Raw genomic sequence first — 27,560 nt, forward strand, 5'->3', positions numbered from 1 at the left:
CCTGGCACACAATGAGTCTCGTGTCTGAGGATGTTCAACTTGGAGGCACCTGTAGCAATCGCTTCCTTGATTGATTGAACGATTCGCAGGTATGATAAAGATGTGTTGGGAATGGGATACTTCTGGATGTGTGGGTGTCCCATATAATTGCGAGGTTGATTTCCTATACACTAAGCTTCTCAAAGCAAAGCTTCAGGAGTACATTTTTAGATCAGGTTTTGCACTTTGTTTCTCTAAAGTGCACAGGATTTCTTTTTATTCGCATCTTCTTGGCAACCTATTCGCAGATTTGCTTACATCAGTTATGTTGCCATGGGTACTGCATGTTTTCTACCATCGGGTCAGCCAGATCACGAGTGGTGATTAGCAATGCGATTTGGCGCCAGGGAGTGAAAGGTTTGGGGACGATTTTGTACTTTTACGATGAAAGGTTCCGATCCCGTATAGAACCGAAACATAACTGTTGATTGGTATCCAGCGATTGGTACCCAGCGATTGCTTGTAATGCTTAAAACGCTGAAACGCTGTTTGTTCCAGTCACAGATGGGGTGCTCATTGTGTTCATTGTTACTATTGGTTTTATGACAGATATACAGAAGTCTGATTTATATTAAACCCATTCGTAAATGGAATCTTCTTTGGTTTTGCAATTGGTGTTTTGGTTCCTATAAAAAACAAATGCACACAACTTTTTTATTGATAACTGTAATTACACACCAAGGACCAATGGTTATACGTCCTATCCCAAGGACGAACAAGGTTTGTGTGTCTTGCTTTGAAGGCACTGGACACTATTGGTTTGTCAAATACATGTCTTCTCACTTGGTGCATCTCAACATATGCATAAATAACAAACCGGTGAAAATTTGAGCTCAATTGGTCGTCGAAGTTGCGAGATTGAAAGAAAAAACACCCTTGTCACACGAAGTTGTGTGCTTTCAAATGCTTGATTTCGAGACCTCAAGTTCTGAATCTGAGGTCTCGAAATCAAATTCGTGGAAAATTACTTCTTTCTCGAAAACTACCATAATTCAGAGGGAGCCGTTTCTCACAATGTTTTATACTACCAACCTCTCCCCATTACTCTATAACAAGTGAGGTTTTATGCTAAGAATTATTTTGAGTAATTAGCAATAGTGTCCACTGCCTTTAAATTCCATGACTGGGAATGAACCAACACTCTGTCAAAGAGAACACCAGATCTCTGTAGTCCATGAGGTTTACCAATCAGCTATTCAGTCACACACATGCATTGATGCTTTTTGTGGTTCGGAGAAAATCAAGAAGAAAACAGAGGAAACTTAATATGGACGAAAATCTCAAACATTACTTCGCTCTTTGTGTTTCACGAAAATCAATGTGTACGAAAAAATAATGGCATCCTGTGTTCTATTTCTCCTTCGTGTCAATCTGATTTATCTCCTATAGATTTCCCAGAACCAAATCGAGGTCAGAAGGATAAAATAGTTTGGTCCCTGTTTAGTACCCCTAGTATCAAAATTCATGGATTGTGTATCAGGGTGCCAGACGATTAAACAAATTCAGATTTCTCCGTGTTTTGTATTCCTTTTCCATCGGAAACAGCCTGGATGGTCTGCGCATAAATGCATTACAAATCTGAAATTGTTTTTTGTTTACTTAGACATGTGATATGCCACAAGTGGGCAGTTCCGCTGCAGACTCAAATATATTCTACTGATATGTCTTTACATCACCACCCCATATTCCAGATTCCAGACCTAGAACGTCTTGTATGGATATTTCTACTCCATATTCGAACAGTAAACACCAAAGTTATTTAATCCGATCACGTCCCACACTTTTTTGTGTGTACACTTGTAATCAATACGAATCATAGTGACTATTCTCCGTTTGCCCGGAGACAGTTTAAGTGAGGCTGTGTGGTGAATAAAATGAAGAGAGAACTCCCCTCGATGAAAGCTGTATGTGATCCAAACACATGGACGCATCGATCCTTGATCGTCACTCATGAGATACAGGAAGAGAAGTACACGAAAAATGTATTAATTATAGATCAGCGTGTGATAGATTCAATAGATTAGCAGTTTGATAAGAGAATGTTTTAAAGACGGAGCAAAATGTCCTCAGGGAATTTGATACGAGTCTAGATAAAGAGGAACAAGTTCCGTAATTCGAATCTTGGCGCCAAAAACATGCACCTCAATCACGATCGTTACAAATTATGAAACACGTTTTATTAATGGTGACTTGAGAACAAAGCTTTTAACGCTTAGAAAATTCGGCTGTCCTTACCAACCTGGAGTCGATAACGAGTTCAAGAAGTTCGGTTGAGTAACACATCCTAACTCGAGATAAGACTAGTCCCAACTCTTTGTGAAATCCACCCCCGGGCCTATATTCGTGGAGCAAAATTTGTGCTGAAGCACGAAAATAGCTTATTTTTTTGTTTACACATGTTACTGGCCAAACGTTCATGCCATATACATTGCTTGTGACTGGTATTTAGCCGTTGTTTACTTAGCATACCATTTGAGTGGAGTCTTGACCGGTTGTCTGATTTTACCAGCAATAGAACGTTCTTTTTAGAAGAACCCACTGTGCAGTCTAGTCTGGAATCCTGTCCGCGCACATGCGTTTTTAATATCCAAACTGGCTTCATAATAATCACAAGTTGCCTCCGACCCTTCCGTACACTGTTCTGAGCATAAGTTTGCAACGGTTAACGCACAGACATTTATCATTCACTTTGTTTCAAATCCATTTATTACTTGCAGGCTATTGACTTCGGCACGGATTGAACTTGGATCCCGCGGTCAGCTTTTTACCTCGATGCATGTTAACCCGCCCATGATAATTGCATTTTTGCAAAGCGCCACGCATACCGTACGCTCCAAAAAAAAACTGGTTAAAAATTGACAGGAAATCCGGGTCCGTGTGGCCTGGCCTATTTCCGGGTCACTTTGACCCGGAATCTGTTCCGCAATGCCTCAAAAATGGGTCAAATGGAAAACCAAATTGAATGGTTTGTTTATTAACATGAAATTTGTATTCCCACTGTGCAGCCTAGTCTGGAACCCAGTGTGTGCACCTGCAATTTTTTTAAACCGAAAATGGCTTCAAGTCACAAATTGTCCCAACTCTTCCATACACTGCTTTGATCGATAGCACATTGAACGCCCACACTGAACGCCCACATGCAAAACAATGTCATCAGTGAACTTGATTCCTGTTCCCTGTACAGGCACTGGGCACTATGATAATTGCTCAAAATAATTGTACGCATACAAATTGATTTGGTAACGAGCAATGGAGAGCTGTTGATAGTATACAAATATTGTGAGAAACGGCTCCCTCCGAAGTAACGCAGTTTTTGAGGAAGAAGTTACTTCAGACTAAAATATTTGACGTGAATTCGATACTTCAGCTGAGGTCTCGAATTCAAGCATCTGAAAGCACACAACTTGTGCGACAAGGGTGTTTTTTCTTCCATTATTTTCTCGCAGTTTCGATGACCAATTGAATTCAAACTTTCACAGGTTTATTATTTTATACATATGTTGGGATACACCTAGTGAGAAGACTAGTGAGAATAATTGTGTCTCAAAATGCATCACTGCAATTACCCATCTTTCTGAAACTTTGTATAATATACTCAGCGCCTTGAGTACCTTGTTTGGTAGATACGTTTGCTAAGACTTCGATATTATTGTTATATTATTATTATTAGTCTTTGACAACTTACTAAAAGTGTCCATGCCTTTAAAGCAAAGAGCATGCTATTTTCAGCCAGATTTACCACATTAGTTGATTGTCGATCGTTCAAGGGCATGCCTCTCGCAAATAGATGCAACAACATCATCCGTGCCTCGCTAGTCTTTTAAGCGACCGTGTGCCTTAATGCCCCCGCCTTCTATCGTGACGGAACCACTGGAAGTGATGAAACATTTCTACCCTAGGCGAGAATAGCAATGCCTTGCGTGACATTTTATCAACTAAAAATGTTCATGGCTGTTGATCAATGTATTATTTACGTCTAGCGGGGCCTTACACGGCCAAGGGCGTTCAATGCATTGTGGATTAATGCAACCCACTACATAACTCATGAACACGTCCCGTTTATACGAATAATCAAATTGAAAGTTTTGGCTAACCCAGTAAGTGGATGCCCAGTCATGGTCCGCTGAATAAGTTATTGCCGCTCCTTTGCCATTTGATTATTTATCACTTTTAAAAATATTAAGTATTTAAAAATACACTGGACACTATTGGTTATTACTTACAAAAATTGTTAGCATAGCAACTCACTTGAACAAACGATGAAGAGCTGTTTATAGTATACAACATTGGAAAGAACGGCTCTCTCTCTGAAGTTAAACATCCTTTTAGAAAGCGGTTAATTCTCACGTAAATAGACTTTGGGCCTGAAGCCGTTTTAAGCATCTGAAAGCACACATCTTGCAACAAGGGCGTTTTTCTTTCATTATTCTCTTGCAACTTCGATGACCAAGTGAGTCAAAATTTTCACAGATTTGTTGTATGCATGATGGGATACACCAGGAGAGAATACTGGTCTTTGACAATTGCCTAAAGTGTCCACCCGTCGATTTCATTAAAACTGTTCCTAACTTAGGATTAATCTTAGGACTTCGGACGGGTTCAGTTCCGTATCCAAATACGTCGGACGGTCGTAAAATCCGCTGCTGTGCCTTAAATCGCGTGTGCGTCTTGCCAGCCTGTCATCGAAACCGCTCGTTTTTACAAAAGTGTTGTAGTCAACACCTCTCGAAACGATCAACTCCAATCGGCCTCCTCAATATTTTGACAATGGCAGGTATGACTAGATCAACAAGCAAGGAACTTGATGTTCATGCCAGTTGATCATTGATCGCTAGAACACGCCCACAACATTCGAATTTACCAGTTAAACTTAATCGGGCTGCGTTATAAAAACACAAGCGGGATCGGTAATGTTTCGCAGTGTAAGAGTCATGTCACACGAGGCAATCTCCATGAAAAAAATGCCATTCACATTTTAATGTTCACATGGTATCCGTTTGTAGATCATAAGACAATGTTCGAATTATACATGTGCTACCAAAGTGTTCCTGTTTGATGCACTGCAGTTTGTAGCTGACTTCAAGTTGGCCATGAAAGTTGCCTCGTGTGACAGGGCCCTAAGGATACCACCAAGACCAAACGGGTGAACGTTACGGTATCCTCAATATTGTGAATTGATATCAATGACGCTTTTGAAGTAGTAATGGAATGACTAATTTTAGGTAAAACATGACTGTGTTTGTTTGTGTGATATTTCACACCAGTCTGCTTTCAATATGAAGGAGTCACCCTTTCGCGAAAGGTTTTGACATGGAATTCATTACAGACGATAGCGGCCGGTCGTTTTCAATTGTCTTGAATCATCGAGTGTTTGTAGGGTAAACGTGGTTAAGCGCACACTTTTTTTTCTCTTAACAATAACGAAGAACTAATGAAGAAAATGTTTTCCTTACAAACGCTGTGTTCTTTTATTAGGTTACATTCATATATCGATACATAATACACCATATGCGAGACATAATGAAAAAACAAATATAATGGTAGAACATTAACTTTTCTAAAATACTAAATGGATTTGTCAATATGTTGACCTAGGGGTGATGAAAATCGCTTGAACTTCACTGAGGCCCGTTGCTGGCTGAGAAGAAACGAAAGGGGCGGGGGGGGGGGTGGCAGCGGTGTGGCAGGAGATTCTGTCTCCCCCCCTTTACGGCAAACTAATTACATAGCGCCCTCTTTTGAATTATCCTCCAACTGAGTCCATGCCTTAGACTTTTTGAAATATGGCGAGCACCGTAGGAATATACTGTATGGTTTGGGTGTACACTGACAGATTTACCGAAACCAAACAGTGCAATTATGACTGTGTCCACCACTTCTCAAAATGGCTTATTAGAATCTCTGGCGGTCGAAATTCCCTGGGACACCGGCACTGGACCAGATATTGGAGAGGTTTGGAACATCTAGAGATTGACAGAAAACCGATCTGGTCTAGGGATTCCTGGCTGACCTAGATTCAAGCAAGTGGCGAATTTACAGCGAAGAGATGTTCAACTACACCACATTAGAGGAACACGTTGCCTTGGATCGGTCGAGTTGGTCTTTGAAAAGCGTTTGTAACCGTTTGTTATAAAATGCATGATTAGAGAGATACTTTAAATATGGAATATAGTGATCCAAACAATTGCGTGGTTTTCCTTTATTTCGTCGACTAACACGGTCGGCCATTTATGGGAGTCAAACCGTGTTAGTTAGCAAAGTAAAAGGTAAACCACGCAATTTCGATGCAAATTGTGTGGGTTATTGTTCTCCTTTTAAAATATCTTTCAAACCATATGCATTTTATAACAAACGGTTTCAAACGCTTTTCAAAGACCAACTTGACCAATCCAAGGCAACGTGTTCCTTTAATGATTCATGGGTTGCAGTTGACACGTTTTCAACATTCGCTGTGAATTCGTGTTTGTGTAGCATTAAGGGATACGTTGCCTTGGATCGAGTTGGTCCATGGAAAGCGTTTGAAACCGTTTGTTATCAAATGCATATGGTTTATAAAGATGTTTTTAAAGTAGAATATCATGATCAAAACAAAAATGCTTAAAAGTTGCGTGGTTTTCCTTTTACTTTGGGAACTAACATGGTCGGCCATTTTATGGAGTGAAACCATGACTCAACAAAATGGCGTGGCGTGTTAGGTCACGACGTATAATGAAAACCATGCAGTTTCGAGGTATATTACTTGTGTAGTCGCTGTAGTCTGTCTTTTAAACATTTTTCTAACCATATACATTTTAATATAAACGGTTTCAAACGCTTTTCATAGACCAACTCACCCTACCCAAGGTAACGTGTCCCTTTAATGTCAGACCCGTGAAGGGCTCGGCAAGTCTTTCGATTAACATTAAATGTAAACAAATCCCTCTTACGAGTGAATGCCATGTCACGATCAAGATATGCTAAATTTATTAAAGTTGACGTTTCGTCAACATTTGTTCTTTGCCTCCCTTTTCAAACATGTTCAGGAATTGAATGTTGTTTTGATTTTATTGCGCCCCTTGCATTTCAAGCGAACACTATAAACTGCATTTTGCAAGAAAATATTTTTTACAAAGCAAAGACTTCGTTGACCCTCGAGAAATGTCTAGAAACGCTCAAACGCCCAATGCAATCACATATGTAATATAACTCAATGCAACTCTCAATTGCTCATAGATTCAAGGCTATTTCTCTGACTGGCATGGCCAACACAAATTTTATTAGAAATAAAATCCAAACAATCAAAAATGAATTGGATTGAGACATGGAGGTCAAGTCAGATGGACACTGCAAAATTAGACGGTACAGTTTTTGATTTCATACAAGCGATTCAGTTATAAAACCACGGCCAGTCTTTTATGTAATGTTTTCAAAAGCTGAGGTGTCAAACAAATGCGGTTAGATCGATTAAAAACTCCCCAAATGCGGGATCTATCTGGGTCATGTATTCTTTATTGTGTGCAATATCGTCAGTGAAAGCAGGGCAAATTCAAGGAAAACGACTCTAGTAACTTACTTTAAGGCAGTGGACACTATTGGTAATTGTCAAAGACTAGCCTTCACAGTTGGTGTATCTCAACACGCATAAAATAACTAACTTGTGAATAATAATAATAAAAGAAGAAAACACCCTTGTCACACGAAGATGTGTGCGTTTAGATGGTTGATTTCGAGACCTTGAGTTCTAAATCTTAGGTCTCGAAATCAAATTCGTGGAAAGTTACTTCTTTCTCGTAAACTATGGCACTTCAGAGGGAGCCGTTTCTCACAAACGTTTATACAATCAACCTCTCCCCATTACTCGTCACCAAGACAGGTTTTATGCTAATAATTAGTTTGAGTAATAACCAATAGTGTCCACTGCCTTTAACTAAAAAGCTGTATTAAACTTGATCTTGGGTAACTTTAAATGGATGACTGGAGATACGGTGACCAGATATGCCATGTTTTTGTCAAGCATAATAAACTTTTCAGAAATTCAATCCCTCACTTACCCAGCCTGTAGGCAATGTAGGCATATTGCTCAATAAAACATTGATTATTCCTTGGCAAAATGCATTCAAGCGAATTACATTTTGAGGGACTTTTGCAGACAACGGAACATGACACGACACAAATCTGATTTTCCATTGAAAGCACTCAAACCCGATAATATTTGAACAGTTTGTATGGTGGTTTTTGCCGTGCTTTCTGGCGTAAAACGAAACCATTGTGTGCTTCTCTTCACCCAGATGTGAAATAGGATTCTGGTAGTATTGGGTTGGCATTGTTTCCTATGTTTGGTGAATCAAACGCACACACAGGATGTGATACAGCTCCATGAGGAGTTAGAGGTTTGTGAAAGAAGAAATAACCTATATTGAATCTACATTGTATCACCTTTTTTTATAGAGTCGTGAGAAATTATGGCACAATAGTGAATTTACCAATTATACCAGAATGAAAAAGCTGTCATAATTTTTTGAAGTTGACATTTGGAGTCATTATGGTAGCACTGGGCAGAAAACATGGCTATAGGCAGAAAGGCTGTAAATTTTTTTTTTTTTTGCTGCGTGTCTTTTAGTGCAACAAAATTACTACAGCGGAGAGGATGGCACAACGGGAAATAACACGTGGGTAATCTGAGTGGATTCAAGGTTGACTTGAGAACGTGTGCAATCATGCTAAAATGCTCCCCCGGAAGATGCGAATCCGTGAGTAAGAATGATTTTTGTCGAGCTGAGATAAGACTGGAAGTTCGGTTGAAGGTTACTGGTAATCCTCAGAGAGAATAGAAGGATGTCTGGATGGTGCACAAAGCATCGCTAACAACCAATAGCATTTTGAAATCACGTCTGTTTTGTTTACTGTTAAAGGCACTGGACACGTTTGGTAAATGTCAAAGACCAGGATTCTCACTTGGTGTATCCAAACATAATAAAATTATGTGCAAGTTTTGACTCTAATGCTCATCGAAGATGCCAGAGAATAATGATAGAAAAAACACCCTTGATGCACAAACTTGTGTGCTTTCAGATGCCTAAAAATAGCTTCAGGCTTGAAGTTTTGAGTGAGAATCGTTATTCTTGATTGGATAACGGGAAATGCTATTTAAAAAGAGTTATTCATGTGAGAAGATTTATACAAGTTTTTGTTTTGCGCAGCAAATACCCCCCTGTCGCAAAACGACAACCCTACCCTGCGACTGTTTGATTTCCTTTTCTTTCTTAAAATGAATGGGTATCAAAAGATCGATTCTTTTCGAAGTAATATATGGAGATTGCATTTAGGGAGATTGTAGAAAAATTATTTCACGGATAGCTGTTTTTGTAGGGATAAGTGTGACTGATTGGAGGCCAAAAAAGCTACTCCATGTCTCTCATCCAGGCGGTCAGACTGATCCAGTGGTTTCTTGCCTCTCCTGTTGGGCTTGGAGTTGGGGTTTTAGTCCCCAATTGACTGCGTGGGTTTTCCCAGGATAATTCTCTGGGGCTTGGAATTGGGTTTTTAGTCCCTAATTGACTGCGTGGGTTTTCCCAGGATAATTCTCTGGGGTTTCCCTGATCCTCCCAACTGTCTGAAATTTTCTTCATCATCTTCTCTTCTCGTTTGGCCCTAATTAAAGCGTTGAAAATAATTATCAAGATCCACATTCAGAATGATGTCGAGAAGAGCTATATACATTGTGTATTATCCCCTGCTCCCATTCAACATAGGGCAAATACAGAAACCACAGCAACTGACAGCTCGTTAAGTAAATAGTAATAACTCGTGGCACTGTTGCAGATGTATTTTGGTATACATCTGTTTGTTTTTCCGGTGATTCAATATTTGGGGCAAACAGTTTGCATTATTAGGGCCTATACTATTATTCAATGTATAAAAGTGCATCCTTTAACTCCGAGCGGATCTTCCGTGATCTCTCTGAAAGATGTGGTTTTGTTGAGCGTTGTCCAAAAATGTAGGTCTCTGCGTGGCGGGTTTATGAGATCGAAGCTCTTTCACTGATGTTGTTATGAGCGGTGTGGAAGAAACGTAAAACCCACGTGGAAATTGAAATTGGATCACAGTGTACGACCCTAACTCTGATTTTTTTTTTATGATGATCTTCATCCTTCCGGGGGTAGGTTTCAAATTTCCAATATTCCACAATGCAATCATATTTTTGTCCAAAAATCTAATATCGGTCATGCTAGGAAAATGGTGGTATCTGATGATGGGACTGAGAATTGCTATAATTGGGTTCAGTGGAATCACTACAATGGTAGAACTCCAATTTTGTTTTTACTTTTGGGTCAACGAATTTAAATTCAAGTTGCCTGAAAATATCCTATTTCGTTGATGCAGGGTTCTACTAGGTTAATAAAAACCACGTTAAATTAGATGTACTCATAAAAAAACATGACCCTTGCGATGTAGATCGATATATAAACAACCTTGGGTTGACGAAAATCACACTGTGGCTATACATTAAAAAATGTGAAATTTAAAATATTGTTTTCGATTCATGAATGTCACATCGATTCGAGTTGCACATTGCAAAAACCCGGGGTGTTAAACTGTCACCATGGTTACTGTCTCATTGAGGAGACGTAAACAAAAAAGTTCACAAAAATAATACCAAAGTTGTTAAATATTGTTGTATTTATTTTTTAATTCGAACAATAAGTTAAAGGACATGTATACCTTTGGCAGTTACCCCACAATTATGACCCACAAAAACTTACTTTGTAACAAGCACTGCAGCTGCTGGAAATTGTATAATTATTTGCTGAAAACCAATTCCCTTCAAAGGAATGCGGTTTAAATGAGAGGATTCAACAAGGAGTTTTCAATCTGAGAAACTTGTTTGCATTTAAAGGCAGTGGACACTATTGGTAGTTACTCAAAATAATTATTAGCATAAATTTTTTCTTGGTGACGAGTAATGGGGAGGTTGATGGTATCAAACATTGTGAGAAACGGCTCCCTCTGAAGTGACATAGTTTCCGAGAAAGAAGTCATGTTCAACGAATTTGATTTCGAGACCTCCGATTTAGAACTTGAGGTCTCGAAATCAACCATCTAAACGCACACAACTTCGTGTGACTAGGGTGTTTTCTTCTTTCATTATTATCTCGCAACTTTGATGACCGAATGAGCTCAAAATTTCACAGGTTAGTTATTTAATGCATTTGTTGAGATACACCAACTGTGAAGGCTAGTCTTTGACAATTACCAATATTGTCCACTGCCTTTAACACTCTCCCATATTGTTTTATTCCAATTAAGAGTATTCTTCCTGCGTGGACATAACGAAACTGCTACCACCCTTTAAAATGAACTGTTCACCTGTTATAGTTAGACTGTATCCACGTGTATATAGAATACAACTAAATGAACAGTTCAAAACACAAACGAAGGTATACTTCGCCTTTAAATTGTTAGTACCGAAATAACACAACATAAGTTGTTCTAAAAATAATACACGTATACACCTGCAGTGCGAAATGCCCTGAATTCAAGACACTCACGAAAACTCAATGTGACTCCCGAGGTCATCTTAGACATTACACATCAAACAATTCGTGGCTTACACATTGACGGCATCCTGTGTGATAAGATTTGAGATTCGAAAGATTATTTTGATAAATGGATATCACATCTACCTGACGGTTGAACTGGAGATTTCAAACACTCTGATATTGATTGATGAACTCCTGGATAATATATTTTAAAAATTATGTCCTTGGCCCAAATCTTAATAGAGTTGCCATTTTGCTTCTGAAATAACTTAATGCATGACTGACCATATTCATTCATTCATTGTGAATCTTCATCCACCAGTTTCCCTTTGTTATGACAATTTGTCGGTAATTTCATCTTGTTTAATTTTGTTTGCAGTACCAGGTAAATTCCATGTATTTGTGAAACAAGAATGCACGACCTTGCATCAGCTTGGCTTGTGTCTGTGGTTTGCCTGGCACTTTGCATAAGTTATGTCGGTATTTGCATAATGTTCGGTGAGAGACAGAAATCAACTACTAAATTTTCCTAAGCTCATAATCGGACAAGATTCTATATCTGGATTGAAATTCATCAATTATTGCAACAGCCTAATTCAACATTTTCAGTGCTCTTACCAGACATAATATTCTATCTAACTAAATCTGATTTCACCTTGAGTTTGCTTGCCTTTGGAAAAATGTGGAGACAAATATGATTACATAGCTTAAAAAGTCTGTTTACAGCCCACACTTTGTGTAAATATAGATCAGGTTTTGTACCAGATGGAATGATCCCGATTTTTTCAAACAACCACAATTATCATGCCTGTCTGACATTACTTTCTGCAATTACCTGGGAATTCTCTGTACATGAATATGGTTAGATAATAACTCTGATTCGGTACAGAGAGTTTGATTGGAGTACACACATTCTCTCATTCGGTACAGAGAGTTGAGAACCACACACTGATTCAGTCCCATCACGTTCGCCAAATATTTGCCGAAACTTGATTGCCCGGGCATCTGCTAAAATACACCAGACGAGATTGACATAAATGCATTATCGTATAGTTCTTCAAATAACCAAGACATGAGGAAGGGGGGACCAATGCAGTGTAATATAATGGTTATGCCTTTTTGCACTTTCAGTTTATTTGGATCAAAAAGAGCGCAGATAAATCGGTTGTCCCAACAAAATACGGAAACCTATTTTGGATACGCGGTGACACTCTGAGACCATCTCAAAAGGATGCCAAACAGAACCACAGTGTAATATAATGGTTATGCCTTTTTGCACTTTCAGTTTATTTGGATCCAAAATACCTCAAAATAAATCGGTTGTCCCAACAAAATACAGAAACCTATTTTGGATATGCGTTGACACTCTGGGGCCATCTAAACAGGATGCTAAGACACACGACTATTTAATGCATACATAAATATGCACAGAAAAGTGGAAGTACGAGGTGTGTGTGTGCAAAAAAAAAAAAAAAAAAAAAAAAAAACCTGAAGCCCTTCCGTTGAATTACAGTCATCGATTTAAATTACGCTTAAAATAGAATTTTGAAAATCGGTACGTGGTCAGTTTTTTGCCCGGAAACATTTGGAAGGACACTTTTTTCCCTTCAAACATTTTCTTGTGTTGGTTTTAAAAGGAATCGATTTTGTAACATATTGTCCACGCCGTCTTTGAGTAACTGATTTTTATGACTTTGTTATCGATTGTTTTTATTGACTTCTGGAGTGATGTTCGTATTGATTTATTGAAATAACTATCGATTGATATATTTATTTATTTATTTATTGACTGACTAGATGATTGATCGATATCAAACTTACATTCGGTAACTTTTCTTTCGTACCCTTAAATGCGCACCCGCATTCATTGTTCGTTTGTCGCCTTGTAATTCTTCTTACCTTTTTACCGCTTGTGGCGCTATCTGTCTCATTCATCTGTCTCATTAACTTCTTTCGAGATTGAAATCTCTTGAACATTAACTCACTACTGCATCTACAATTCAAATTGAAACCATGAGCAAGAAATAAAGACACCAGCTGCTTCTGCTAGACTTGATAGTAAATTCCAACTAGGCTGGAAAATCGATTCTCTTCAGGTTTTAACGTTTTATATTTGGGTTAACCTTTTTTATGGCCAATATTTAAAATCTTTGTCAACCAAAACAGTTATTGCAGAACCTTTCTTTTCGGACGATTGGTCTTTAACGAGAATGAAGATTCGTTCAAATCAATTTCAGGTGTTCCGTTTTCCAAGCTACCAGATAGACACTTTATTGGTCAGGCACAGAGAGGGAATTTAATGTCTTTCAAGTAGGGTAGGCCTATAATGTATAAGTACTTAATGGCCACACATCCGTTCTTGTTGAGCCTTGCACTATGGAACACCTGTCCGATTGTATGGATCTAAATTGGGTAACTATATTTTTGGCCAATTTATCGATCAACCGGCGGAAGGTAAAGGTGATCATATTTGGACTTGATACCGTATAATTTTAAGTTATGAGTGAATCACTAAGCATGAGGTAGAAGGGGACCAGTTAAACTTAATGTGCGGGACACACGATGATTATGTTGGCTGGTTGACCTGATTCTGCTCAGCAAATTAGGTTTGCTTAGTTGTGCCCCTTTCAAAAAGCTGCCGATCACATTATGTGCTTTTAATGTGTAACAGTTACTGTCTGTAATAACCCGGGCCTTATTTAGTGGGACGCGATTTGGGGGGGGGGGACACCACAAAGGGAAAACAGACTAAACAGGCAAGTCAGAGTCCAAGAGCGATGTGACAACTTGTTAGACTTTTCTTGTTCAACGTCAGAGCCCGAGGTTTTGCTAAACACAGCTGGAAAACTACATGAAGCCATCAATGCAAAGCAAGATTGCCATAGCTTGTACTTGAAACTGTTAGAAACAAAGCCACAAATCACACATCATTGTTTTTGTTGCCCATTGCTCAACGTGAGTGGTGTGTGTATATGAATCTTATTCTTCATTCCTTACCCACTTTTTCTCTTCCCATCCAGCCATCACGCATTCTGAGCCTCTCTCTGTCACTCTCATTTCTAACCAATTAGCCAGTGGTCAAGTGCATACTCGTTAATGTCACACCCTATTTGATCACCATATGATCAAATGATTGGTTTGTCTCATACTATCTGTGCTTATCGGGCAATCATCATCTCACCATGTCAGCTCTCGCGTTCGTTCAAGTATCAAACCACAGACAGATGCAATAAAGAAATCACCAGTGTTTGGTTTACGTTAAAACAACACCACTTAATAACTTTGGTCAAGGGGTAAAACTGTTTCCTAAGTCACTAATTTCAGTATCCAAATGCCATCTTCATTGAGTGGTTGACGTATAGACTGTTTGCATTTTATGTAAGACTCAAGTCCCCTTTAATGGAAAGTAATTTATTTTGACAGCGAGCAAATTGCTTTTTTGAAATCGTAAGACTCCCATGAAAATCCAATACCATTGCATGTACAATTCACAAGCCAGCTGCAAATAGAAATTTGACTGATGCTATTCTCTGTGTTGATTTAATTTCATGGCATATAATTTCTCTTTCTTCGAATGCGTGGACTTGTCTCGTCTGATACAGAACAAATTTTACCAAACTCTTCATGTAATTTCCGTTTGTGTTAAACCGGGGCGCGTCACCTCAATTTATTTTGTATAGTGTCCCAGTTTCTTTTGAAATTATTGTTCAGTATGTATGGCAAGCTTTTTTGTATTTGGAAAGAATCACTGCTTTGTATCAGGATGTGAAAGGTTTGACGATAGAAAAATACAATACGAGAAGTAGTTAGGTGAATTTACTACATTCGGGTTTAATTTCCCACTGACGTGAAGATTTTTAAGAGTAGGCCTACACACACAAAATTAATGGTAAACAAATAAGTGGGTTAAAAAAAAAATTGAAAAAAAAATGCAGAATTGATGTACAAAATTGACAAAACACAAGTACACAACTGCTAGGTAAGTTTCAGTTTCAAAATTTATATGTAGTGTTATTGTTGTTGTACATTAATCATGAAATGTTTACAGAATTATCGGGTATTTTACAAACTTGAACAGTACGAACATCAGTATCGTCTGCTTTAGTTTGAGAGTGACGTAAGAGGTGAGACTAGAAAATGGAAGCCACATGATTTTCATCTGAAATGCACCGGGTCTAAACAAAATATTTCTGAATTGTTTTATGGATGTAATGCAAGTTCCTATGATGTCACGAAGACTTTCATTCTAAAAAAAAAAAGCCACATTTCGGAAATATTGTGCGACCATCTTTGTTGAGTTCAGTCGACTGACATTAAGTCAGTCATTTCCAAATAAGTTTTCATTTCCGAATCTGAATTGTTTTATGGATGTAATGCAAGTTCCTTTGATGTCACGAAGACTTTCGTTCTTAAAAAAAAAGCCACATTTCGGAAATATTGTGCGACCATCTTTGTTGAGTTCAGACGACTGACATTAAGTCAGTCATTTCCGAACAAGTTCTCATTTCTGAATCACTTCACTATGATAACCTGTCTAAGATTACTTGGTCTGTACAGCGGACTCGTTCACTTTAGAAAATAAATAACGGTTTGTGCCGTTTTAAACAATACTAAGTTATAGTTCCCGAACAGTGTGTGATTCCGCCGACAGGGGAATCACTTGCCCTAGATAAGTAAGACGTCTGGCATTACTTCAAAGACGCTTTAATATGTGAACTCACATCTTTCCTTTGGGGGTGTGCTCTATACCGGTATACCTTTCGATCTGGGAATTAAACTGCTCACAATCTTGCTTTGAAAAGAAAAACTAAATAACAACAAAAAGAGGAAAGCATGCAGATAAAAACACCGTCAGTTTGAAAAGGTTATCAGCCGAATTAGGGCTTCTTCCTTTTTTTTTCTTCTTGCCTTTTTGCTTTAAGACTGATTACTAAGATCAATGACAACGTGTGATGACATAAGGTCTCACAGGTTTACTTTGTAATAATCCTATGGGGCCATGTATAACTACCATTATGCCATGGACTATTGTTATTATTAAAAAACTTTCAAACTTGGCAGCCAGAGGCTGAATTGCGTTTAAAATTACAGAGCATAAGAACATATAAACATACTATTTATTAAATTACAGAAAAACGTTTAAATATAAAAATGTTTATGTAAGTACAAATATAAAATACAAGATATTCAAACACTAAAATACAAAAATACTTTCCACTAAAACTCTGTTAAGTGCTACTGTTAATTTGTTATTTTAAGACTGTAGTTAGACTTTCAATTTTGCTTGTTGGGTCGCAATGTTAAAGAATACAAGTAAATAAATAAATAAATAAATAAATAAATAAATAAATAAATAAATAAATAAATAAATACAATTAAAATACATTTTAGACTTGGAGGCTTCAGAAGGATCAAATGTTAAGCTAGCTTTGGTATGATTTGTATCCTTTATCTGAGCAGACAACCTTGAGAATTTCAAGTTTATATTCGAGTTGCTATACATTTGAGTTGACTTTCTCTCAGTCGGCCAAGCGAATACCTACGTCAGTTTCTTGATGTGTTTTGCTTCAAGGCCAGAAAGATCAAAAATTCAATTACGAAAAAAAAGAGGAAACAAAAACGTGCAAATGTTCAGATGAAATGTGAAAATGCCATAACCAATCCCAGCAAGACGATTGATGTTTATGCGTGGGTTATAGTTCCAGGCGCGTGCAAAAAGAGACACATATAATAAGAGAGAGAGAGAGGGATAGATTGTGTGAGTGTGGAGAGAGAAAATAAGAAAAAGGGTATTAAAAACTTTGAAATTTCGTTCTGAATGAAAAATGCCAAATCAATACAATAGTATAATTAGTTGTTCACGAATTGGTTGGCTTTACAGGACGTTGTTTCAACCAAGAAGGACACATTTCTTCTACATTGCTTCACATAAACAACACGAAAACAGTATCCCGGTCTTGCCTTAATTTAACGAATAAAGACTTCAAACAGAAGGTTTTTGTTCTTCTTTCCCCCAGCTATCCGCGATCATTGTAGTGTAACAATATGAGTACGTACTTGGTTCGATCTTGTGACTGATGAGAACACCTCTATTTTTACTGTTGTTATTATTATTGTTGTTTGAAGATAGTGGACACTATCGGTAATTGTCAAAGACCATTCTTATTATTTGGTGTATCTCAACATATGCATAACAAATCTGTGAAAATTTGAGCTCAATCGGTCGTCGAAGTTGCGAGATGGTTGATTTCGAGACCTCAAGTTCTAAACTTGAGGTTTCGTAATCAAATTCGTGGAAAAAATAATTCTTTTTCGAAAACGATGTCACTTCAGAGGGAGCCGTTTCTCACAATGTTTTATACCATCAACGTCTCCCCAATACTCATTACCAAGTAAAGTTTTATGCTAATAATTTTGTGAGTAATTACCAATAGTGTCCACTACCTTTAATGTATGGCAAATTTTTCAGCAAAACAAACGGTCATTAAATTTTAACTTACTTCTGCATCTGAATAATCCTGCGACTCTATTGATCTGACACACGTGACCAATTTACTCAGTTTGGACATAACATGCAGTTTGGACCTAACTTGCAGTTTGATAACTAAAGGTGAAAGAAAGAGGCTTCCCACGGAGTTGTTCAGGAAGAGCAAATTGGTGTGACACAATGACAACTATTTCCGGACAAACTTCAAGATTTGTTCTCAATGTACATTGTACATCTGAAAACTAATCTGATACTCGAATCAAGTTTCATCTTTTGTTCGGATAAGTAACGGGAAACTTCTTATTTTATAGATGGTACAATCCAGAACGGAACTATTTCTAGCATCAAGACACGCGTATCCCCTTACATATGTTTCCTGTGTATAGTTCATTCAGGCTGATCACAGTGTTGTTTGATGCGAAGCTTCCCAAATTACCATGGTCAGAAGAAGAACAAAAACTCTCAACCGAGACGATTGGTTTTGACCCAAATTCGTTGATACTGAATGGATATAAAACTCAGACCAATTGTGCCTTATAAGGCTGATGAAAAAATGGAGACAGTCATTACTCACGAGCCAATCGAAAGGTAATTCGCCATGGAGAAGAGGTCACCATCGGAATGTAAAATGGTATCCAAAAAGCTACACATACAAATCAATCGGAGTTTTTCCCTTCGTCATTGCTATACATAGCGCATTGTAGCAGAGTATCATACAATACATTCAATAGCCTCTTTGAGGTATCGTCACTACACTGTTTGGTTTGAGTGTCTAACAGACAAACTTACCCAAACCTAGTGTCATAGTGCTGTGTCCACGTTTCATCAAAATGGCTTTTTGGGAATGACTTTATATCCAGTTCGTATATAGATCAGTAACGATATAAACCACCTGAAACTTATATCGATGAAACAATGGATCAATCACACAAGTTGAAGCTAAAGCTATTCGGTTGGAATAACTAAACATGTCTAGCAAAGTCATTGAGATAATACGTCAACAATAACACAAAGCAGCCCATCCCGTCTCGAATCAGTCCATATTTATTCAAAACAGTTTTCCGTTGATAGTTTTCATCTGCATATTATTGTTGTAAACCGCAGTGTGATGTTCAATTTACCCCAGAGAAACAGTTTCCCTTTAAAGGTGTTGCGCACACAATATTCGGAAGAGGGCGCTGTATGGCGCGTTGACATTTTCACACCATAAGCCCCAATCAAGGATCAGTCTGCCGATGGAAGGCACGACTGTTGTCATGCGGATTCAGATTTATATAGTTATATAAAGTGGGTTGGTCTACAGGCATGATATTCTTCCTAAACTTGAGTCTGATTTCCATTTTGTTCTTATTTTGTTGTTTTCTCTCAAACACAAACAAAAACGTCCTTTCTGGACAATATTATTCACAGATTGTTGGATGTTGTGCTTTTGAAAATCGCAGGACTGAAATGAATTTAGGCATAAAAATGTCATTTAGGCCTACACTTGTATCTACAGCCTTTACCTGTAAAGGGTCTGTTTGGGTACTTTTGTAGGAAACTCACACAGTTTGAAAATAATGATGGTAGAAAGCTTCCCTCAAAATATTACTTGCTGAGATGCTGTAGTTTATGAGAAATTAGTCAACCAGGCCAGAATATAATTTTCGTCTCTTAAGATGAAAATTTTTTCAGCATGTCAAACCTATTTTTTCGACATTGTTTTACTCATTTCTCAAAAACTACAGCACCTCAGCAAGTAAAATTTTAAGGTATACGCTTTCTATTACCATTATCTTCAAACGGTGTAAGTTAAAGGCAGTGGACACTATTGGTAGTTGTCAAAGACTAGCCTTCACAGTTGGTGTATCTCAACATAGGCATAAAATAACAAACCGGTGAAAATTTGAGCTTAATCGGTCATCGAAGTTGCGAGATAATAATGAAAGAAAAAGAACCCTTGTCACACGAAGTTGTGTGCTTTTAGATGGTTGATTTCGAGACCCCAAGTTCTAAATCTGAGGTCTCGAAATCAAATTCGTGGAAAACTACTTCTTTCTCGAAAACTATGGCACTTCAGAGGGAGCCGTTTCTCACAATATTTTATACCACCAACCTCTCCCCATTACTCGTCACCAAGAAAGGTTTTATGCCAATAGTTATTTTGAGTAATTTCCAATAGTGTCCACTGCCTTTAATGTAAATCTGTGGACATTGCGTACGTTTCCAAAAGTACCCAAATTCGTGGAAATTTCCCATATCGAAGACAACCAAATGGTGAACGTTGCTACCCATTAAGATAATTTGATTTTAAATTGAATGAACAGCACCTTTGATAATCAGTAATAATATTGACATTGTGTCCCAGCACCAAGTTGCATTATTATTGTAATGCTCACAAAGAATCACGTAGGAAGTGCACAATTCAAAACACGTAATTGGCGCCAATTAGAAAAATAACGTTGAACTTTGTAGGAGGCATAAAAACAACTCCTACCTAATGGACACAATTTGAACAAACCCTCCATTAAAATTACACTCAAATGCGTATGAATAAAAGCTTCTATGAGCAACTATTTATCCAAAGTTAATCTAATAATACAACCTATAGTTACACGTTAACCCCTTGGGTGTTACAAACATTAAGTCGTCTCCACTTTTTTTTTGTCAGCGATCGAAGGTGTACCTAGCAGGCACTTGGTAACCACACTTGCAGTGTTGCTGGCGTGTTTGATCTAGTGCTATAAGGGTACCCGCCTTTTTGTATCGATCGCCGTGCGAGACCCCAGCCGTCTGGGGTGGCTAGACGGACGGCGCCTTGGACGGCCTCACGCTGTTGACATTCTACGCAGCGCTCTCCGAAGAAGAGCAGTACTTTGTTTTGAGGAGGAGCACTCGATATCACAACTATACCCACTGTTTTTGTATGGACAAATTGTGTTTACCTTTTGTACTCTCGGTAAACTGCCTTGAATTTACCCAACAAATATTAACGCGTCAAATTGGCCACGTGTAGGGTCCTCGTGTGTGAAACATGTTTGATGACGAACCCTCATTTCAAAGTGTCTCGTTCTTTAATTATCTAGTTTCACTAAAAGTCTACAAAATATAAAGATGGGTATACAGTGTATCACAATCAGTCACTGAGGTGTCACATCGACAGCTGTTCAACGTGAAACACAACCCCGAACCAACTGTAAACAAATTTACACGAAAAGGGTTTTGATACCTTTTTGTAGATCATGTTTTTGCCACGACGTGAATCCCTATACTCACTTTGAAAAAAAAATGTAGTGTTATATAATTTACCTGTAAAAAATGTAAAAGCTGTTAAATTTGCATCAATTTGTTAAAAATGTCTAACATACTGAAAGCACCAGATTATGCAAATCAAATTGTTGACTTAAACTTCAAAAGAAATACCGCTGTCATCCCTTCCCATCAACCAAGAGCTGTATACAGTCTTTGTCATCACCAGTATATATAACTATTCCCAACTTCGGACGCAGACATCCATCTGAAATTTCAGATTGACCAAATTTGTTTTCGCTGCGGCTTCCACGGCTACGAGCCACAAGGGAGGTTGTTTCTCTCACCATAACCTACCTGTCACAAGTGAGTTCCTTCTGGGCTGGAAAGGTTGTGTTACATCCGAGGTCCCATAGGGTTGAATCTCAATAACTTGGAATTAGGCAGAGAGAGTCGCGTATAGAATACTAAAACACTGGACAAATTCAATTCTTGGTGGAAATTAAGCCCCTTATGAAGTTACACTGTGTAATCCGCGTATACAATTTAGCCAAGTGGAATTTCTGTTTTGTGAACGTGATCCCTGAAGTAAGAACAACAAAATCCACATTTGAAGTGAAATAGCAATTGCTGGTGACACTCTTTGGGCATAATTTCATGCCAGCGTTATACTGTCTACAATGGTTTATCTCTGAAATAACACGTAACTCAATTCAATTCAAAATTGGTTTATTTTCATATAAAAATACAACACCAAATAAAAAGTCACAGACCATTGGCATTTGGTTAACAATAAAATTACATCAAAATATCTGCACAAGTTTATATGATAATACAGCAGCAGCAGTTATCAGTACCATAGCGTTTCGTAAAGTTAAATGTTAAAGTTAAAGCTGATGTAAATTCAGTTAATGATGGTACAAAACATTTCCATTGAAATGTTGACTGAGTTTATACGTACATTCAACGACTTGCATATTTTAGTGTTTTCTTCTCAAAAAACCTATTTACTATACCTGCATAGTAACTCTGACAGATTACGTCCTTTATAATTACGGAAGTGCAAACAAAATAACGCACATCAAGTCAACATCGTTGAGCATTTGTCCTAGGGTATGCCTTCCCGAAATGGTGAGCATTGTATTATCTTCTTTAAGACGCTGTCAGTTTTGTTTTGAACCAACGACGAACAACCCCACGCAATTGCAAATGCCACTGTACTGTGGGTCTAAACAAGTAACATAAGAACACTGACAAACGACCTCTCTTGTCAATACGAAGGTGGTTCTCTAATTAAACGAAGAACGGAGAGGATCTACAATCCGGTGTTTCGAGTTTTTATTTATATTGCTCAACGCCTTTGGCCTTCTAATAAGTCCGCAGTTTGCTCCTAGTGTGACGAGACGGATTGGTTATCGCCCGGGCAATCTTCAGCAACCTGTCAGCACCGTGTCCTCCAGTGCCGGGACACAGGCGTGGACCTCTAATCGAATTCATTAGTTAGGAAAATAATTCCCGGTCATCATCGGTCGATGATTTATGATTTTGAATATGATGAGGAGGTTTGACAGACGTCGCATTCCTCAGGTGTGGAAGACTTTGGGTTCTCGATCAATATCTTTCTGATCATATCACCTGTTTTGAGTGAGCGCATGTGACTTCCTTACATCTGATTTCTTTTCGTCTGGGAACACTTTTTGATTGTGACTGTAGTGTGAAGAAGATAAAGATCCAGTCGTCTAGAGTCTGTCTGTGTAAATGATTGCTCTATGGTATGATAAACAAACCAACAAACCACTAAATGTGGCGTGTCATGGCCTAGCGGCTAAGAGCACCGGATTCGAACTGTGGTGTTCCTGAGTAGCAGAGTATGAGTTCGAGTCCCAGTCGTGATACCTGTGTCCTTAAAGGAACACGTTGCCTTGGATCGGACGAGTTGGTCTATAAAAAGCGTTTGAAACCGTTTGGTATGAAATGGATATGGTTAGAAAGATTTTTTAAAAGTAGAATATAATGATCCACACAAGTATCACTCAAAACTGTACGGTTTTCTTTTTACGTCGCGAACTATCACGGTCGGCCATTTATGGGAGTCAAAATTTTGACTCCCATAAATGGCCGACCGTGTTATTGGACGAGGTAAAAAGAAAACCACGCAATTTCGAGGCATATTTGTGTAGATCATTGTATTCTACTTTTAAATCATCTTTCTAATCATATGCATTTTATAACAAACAGTCACAAAACGCTTTTCAAAGACCAACTCGACCGATCCAAGGCAACGTGTTCCTTTAAGCAAGACACTCAACCATGATGCTTCGTCCTTCGGATTGGACGTAAAGCCTTTGGTCCCGTGTGTTGTGTAACGCACGTAAAAGAACCCAGTGCATTTTTCTAAAAGAGAAGGGGTTCGCCTCGGTGCCCATGCATGGTTAGATTGACAGCTTATTGTGCCACATCACCTTGAAAACCATAATATGGTGCTATGTAAAATCGGTCTCTTACTTCAAAGGAGTTCCACATACCTTGAAGGAAAACAATGTATGTTAAAGCGCCTTGAGCGTAACTGAGTAACGGATATGCGCGCCATGTACGAAGCCACAGACGGTACAATCTTCAGGTGGTAGACTGTCCTATAAAATGAGTTCCTTTTTATGAGCTGAACCATGCCTGAACAAACCGAACCCGTTTGAACATTATTGGCTTTTAATGTGTGAGCCGTTTTGAATTTCTCTTTTCGCTGTTCACATCAAATTGATACCTCACGAACGACTGGAGCCAGCTTCACAAACATTTGAATCATTGTAAACATACACAGCAGCTGAACTCATGTGTGCACGTCTTGCAAATATGCCTAGTATAGCTTACAGTATATCGGTTTTCTAGCATTTTGGATTGTGATTTCACCCTGAAATCAATATCAGTTGTGACATAGGTTAAATTGGCTTGAGCTCCAGCACGTACAGCCCTTCTTTGGTACTGTTTTTGTGAAAAATTATGTGCACAATTTGTAGTTAAATGGTAGTCTTAGTGCTTTTCTCCAGCTAAATTAAAAAACGTGTTGAAAAATTGATGCTAAATGGACCGTAGTTTTAATGCCTTTCTCAATTTAGACCCAAGTAACATTTTTTTGCTTAACAAAAAAGGTGATTTTCCCTCGACTGAAAGATTTGAGATAATTTAGCTTCTACAAATTGACGTCTCAGGAAACCCACAATCATCAAAGCCTGTGATCAAATTAGTCATTCCTGTCCAGCTCAGCCGCTGTCGAGACACCAATAAAATGACAGGAACTCCGTTTATTTAATCGGTACGATCTACAGAGATCTGTGGAACCTTAACGCGCCTCGTTACCCGTGTAATGGGGCGTCCCCACCAACTACTGATTTTATCCATTTATTTTCTCAATCCCGGGAATCCCGTTAAGGTTAAACGGATGGTCACCATTTTTCCTGATCTAAGAATCATATTTATTTATTGTTCTTCTGATGAAAGCACCGGGGGCTCGCTGCACTTTTTCTGTGTCAATACCGGCTGGAAAGGCGACTAGATGACAAAGCCATAAAGCAATCAGGGACCCAGACGTGAGCTCGTGCTGTAACTAAGCACCCTGCTAAATTGAAAAACGGACTTTTGTGTGAACGGCAAGCCAACACATTCGATGGTCAGTCGTGATCGAGCTGGACTGATAGTTCAACCCCCCTTGGGGCATAAGAACTTATTAATATTTCACTCACATTTGACTATTTGAATAATTCAGTGTTTTCGACGGCGGAGAACCTTAGACATTTCGGGTGTCAGATGTTCCGAGGAGTTATTTTGGAAACGTAATTCCCATGTTAATCAAATTGGACTAGCGATGATAAGTAAATCCATTCGGAGGTAAACTACACTCTTGATAAAACAATAGGTTGATCAGGTGTTAAATAAAACAATAATTTGCAAATTTTAGGTTGTGTTCGTTTGTAAAGAAATGTTGCACCAGAATATCTTACTGAGGGAGCATCGCAAAAATTGGGCAAGTTCTATGGGCACAAAAAAAACCGTTCCCATTCGCACCATTGCAATCCATTGACCTCCTGCAGGCTGGACCGCATCATTGTGGTGAAGTACCGTGCAACCCTCTATTAGTGTAAACGTGCATTAATATTTTGAGCGTTCCATTTGATTGTTGTGGTCCCCAACGGAACGGTCCTCAAGCACGTGATTGAACACTTCTCTGATCCAACTAAAGCGTTCCGACCGTTCCCACATTTGAAAAGTTAATAGGGCCTTGTCACACGAGGCATTTTTTTATGGGCAAGTTGGAAGCAACCAACTACAGTGCATGCTACAATACCACTTTGGTGGCACATTGGTGTTTTGTTAAACATTATCTTACAAACCAGAAGAATAATATCTGAACATTTAGAGAAGAAAGGTGAATGAATTCTTTTCTTTGGGATTACCTGGAACTGTTTGCATGTAAATTGTATCGTGTTACATGAACTTAAAACTATCAGCTTACGTCTATGCCAATATTTCTAAAACACTGAAAGAGTCACTGCATTCGAAGAAATAATTTAGTTTGTTCATACAATTTGATACACTCTATTTCTTGGCTTCGTATATAGTTCCCCAAATAATTTACTTATTTAATTATTCCAATTCTTTGACAGCAATCGATCTAGTGGCCACTTCAAAGCGGGATGATAGCGATAGCCGTAGCATTGTGTTTGATCCGCTAAGAGTATCGAGGTGTAGTCCACTCGGACATTCATGACATCAAAGGCTCTCCAAAATGGTAAGTCATTTAAGATCTTTGATTCGATTAACAAGTGCATACATAACCCAGTCCGTAAAGTAACTCTTTGCAAAGAGCCAAGTGAGCTTTTGGTGAAATTGTAAACCGTCAACTGTTCCTCTCGCGGTGAAGTACTCAAGTTGTTGTTTGTTTATGAATGCACTGAAGATAAAAGTCGAAGTTGAAAAGGTTGACCTACTTGTTGTAGTTCTTCACCCAGGATAACATCCTTGAAATGGTGTGTACAAATAATTATGCGCTTTATGCACGTCCTTCTTGTCCGCTGTCAGATGCAGTTGTGTCCGCCATGCAATACTGTCCGCTCCGGACACTTTTGTATATGCAATCGTGTCCAGGGCTATGCAAAAACCGTCCAGTGTACATATACATGACTGTACATGTACATGTATGTGCGCGCGTAAGCGAGCGTGCATGCACTGAACCTACGTTTATGCAGCATGAATATTCACGGATTTTATGATTGAAGCGAATAACCAACGGCCGAACATTTCCCTTGTTATTCATGACATGCACTTAGCTTGGAAAACAAATGACGAACGTGTTCCGTCGACCAAGGGCGTTGAATTTACTTCAAGGACGGTTTTGCACGGGGGCGGACACAACTGCATATGCAAATGTATCCGGGCGGACACAATTGCATTATGCAGCAGCGTCCGGGCGGACACGATTGCATAATATGCAAAACCGTTCGGCGGACATTATTGCATATGAGGACAGTATTGCATAGGGGTCATAATTACATGCGACACCGTCTCTCAATTTAGTCTAGGGACACTATTGGTAAATTGTCAAAGATCAGTCTTCTCACTTTGTGTATTTCAACATAGGCTGTACGCATAACAAAACAAACCTGTGAAAATTTGAACTAAATTGAAATGCTTGACTTCGGGACCTCAAAATTTAATTCTGAGGTCTCTAAATAAAATTCGTGAAAAATGGCTCCTTTCTCGAAAACTATGTTACTTCAAAGGGAGCCGTTTCTCCCAATGTTTTATACTACCAACAGCTCTCCATTGCTTGTTGCCATGTCAGTTTCTATTACCAATAGTGTCCACTGCCTTTAAAAATAACATACTAACAGTATGAGCGGCCAGTAAAAGCTATTATGCTAAACTTTAATCTCCGATCATTGATATCATCCATACTAAAGGGCATTATAAGGGGGAAGAGATGTAAATAGGATTCTCTTTGTAATAGTTCCTTTCATTCAAGTCTTGGGGCTCATTGTAAGAACACTTAACAGTCGCCGACCAAGTGTGATATACCGGCAATATGCAAAAAGTAGATCGTCGATCACCGCAGTCAGACTAAATATGGGTCATTTTCTGACCCACATCATAAATAATTCATAACATTATGAACGGGAAGTTTTTATAATGACTAGCAACACTCCAAACGTGAACCATAAGCTTATTCTAGATATACCAAAATAATACGGGTCCATATTCTTAATTTGAATCATAATTTATTGAACAAATCATTA

General features: G+C 38.5%; 1 protein-coding gene across 5 annotated transcripts in view; it reads left to right on the forward strand.

Annotated features, from left to right (window-relative positions):
- Positions 1-27,560, forward strand: part of LOC139936139 (gamma-aminobutyric acid type B receptor subunit 2-like) — a 268,807-nt gene that overhangs the window by 41,185 nt on the left and 200,062 nt on the right. For all 5 annotated transcript variants that reach the window (XM_071930878.1, XM_071930879.1, XM_071930875.1 and 2 more), the window contains exon 4: positions 25,932-26,056. The gene's annotated coding sequence lies outside the window, so the exon portion shown is untranslated. The remainder of the gene's footprint in view (positions 1-25,931; positions 26,057-27,560) is intronic.

The sequence above is a fragment of the Asterias amurensis genome, chromosome 4 (genome assembly GCF_032118995.1).
Source record: "Asterias amurensis chromosome 4, ASM3211899v1".
Classification (NCBI taxonomy): domain Eukaryota; kingdom Metazoa; phylum Echinodermata; class Asteroidea; order Forcipulatida; family Asteriidae; genus Asterias; species Asterias amurensis.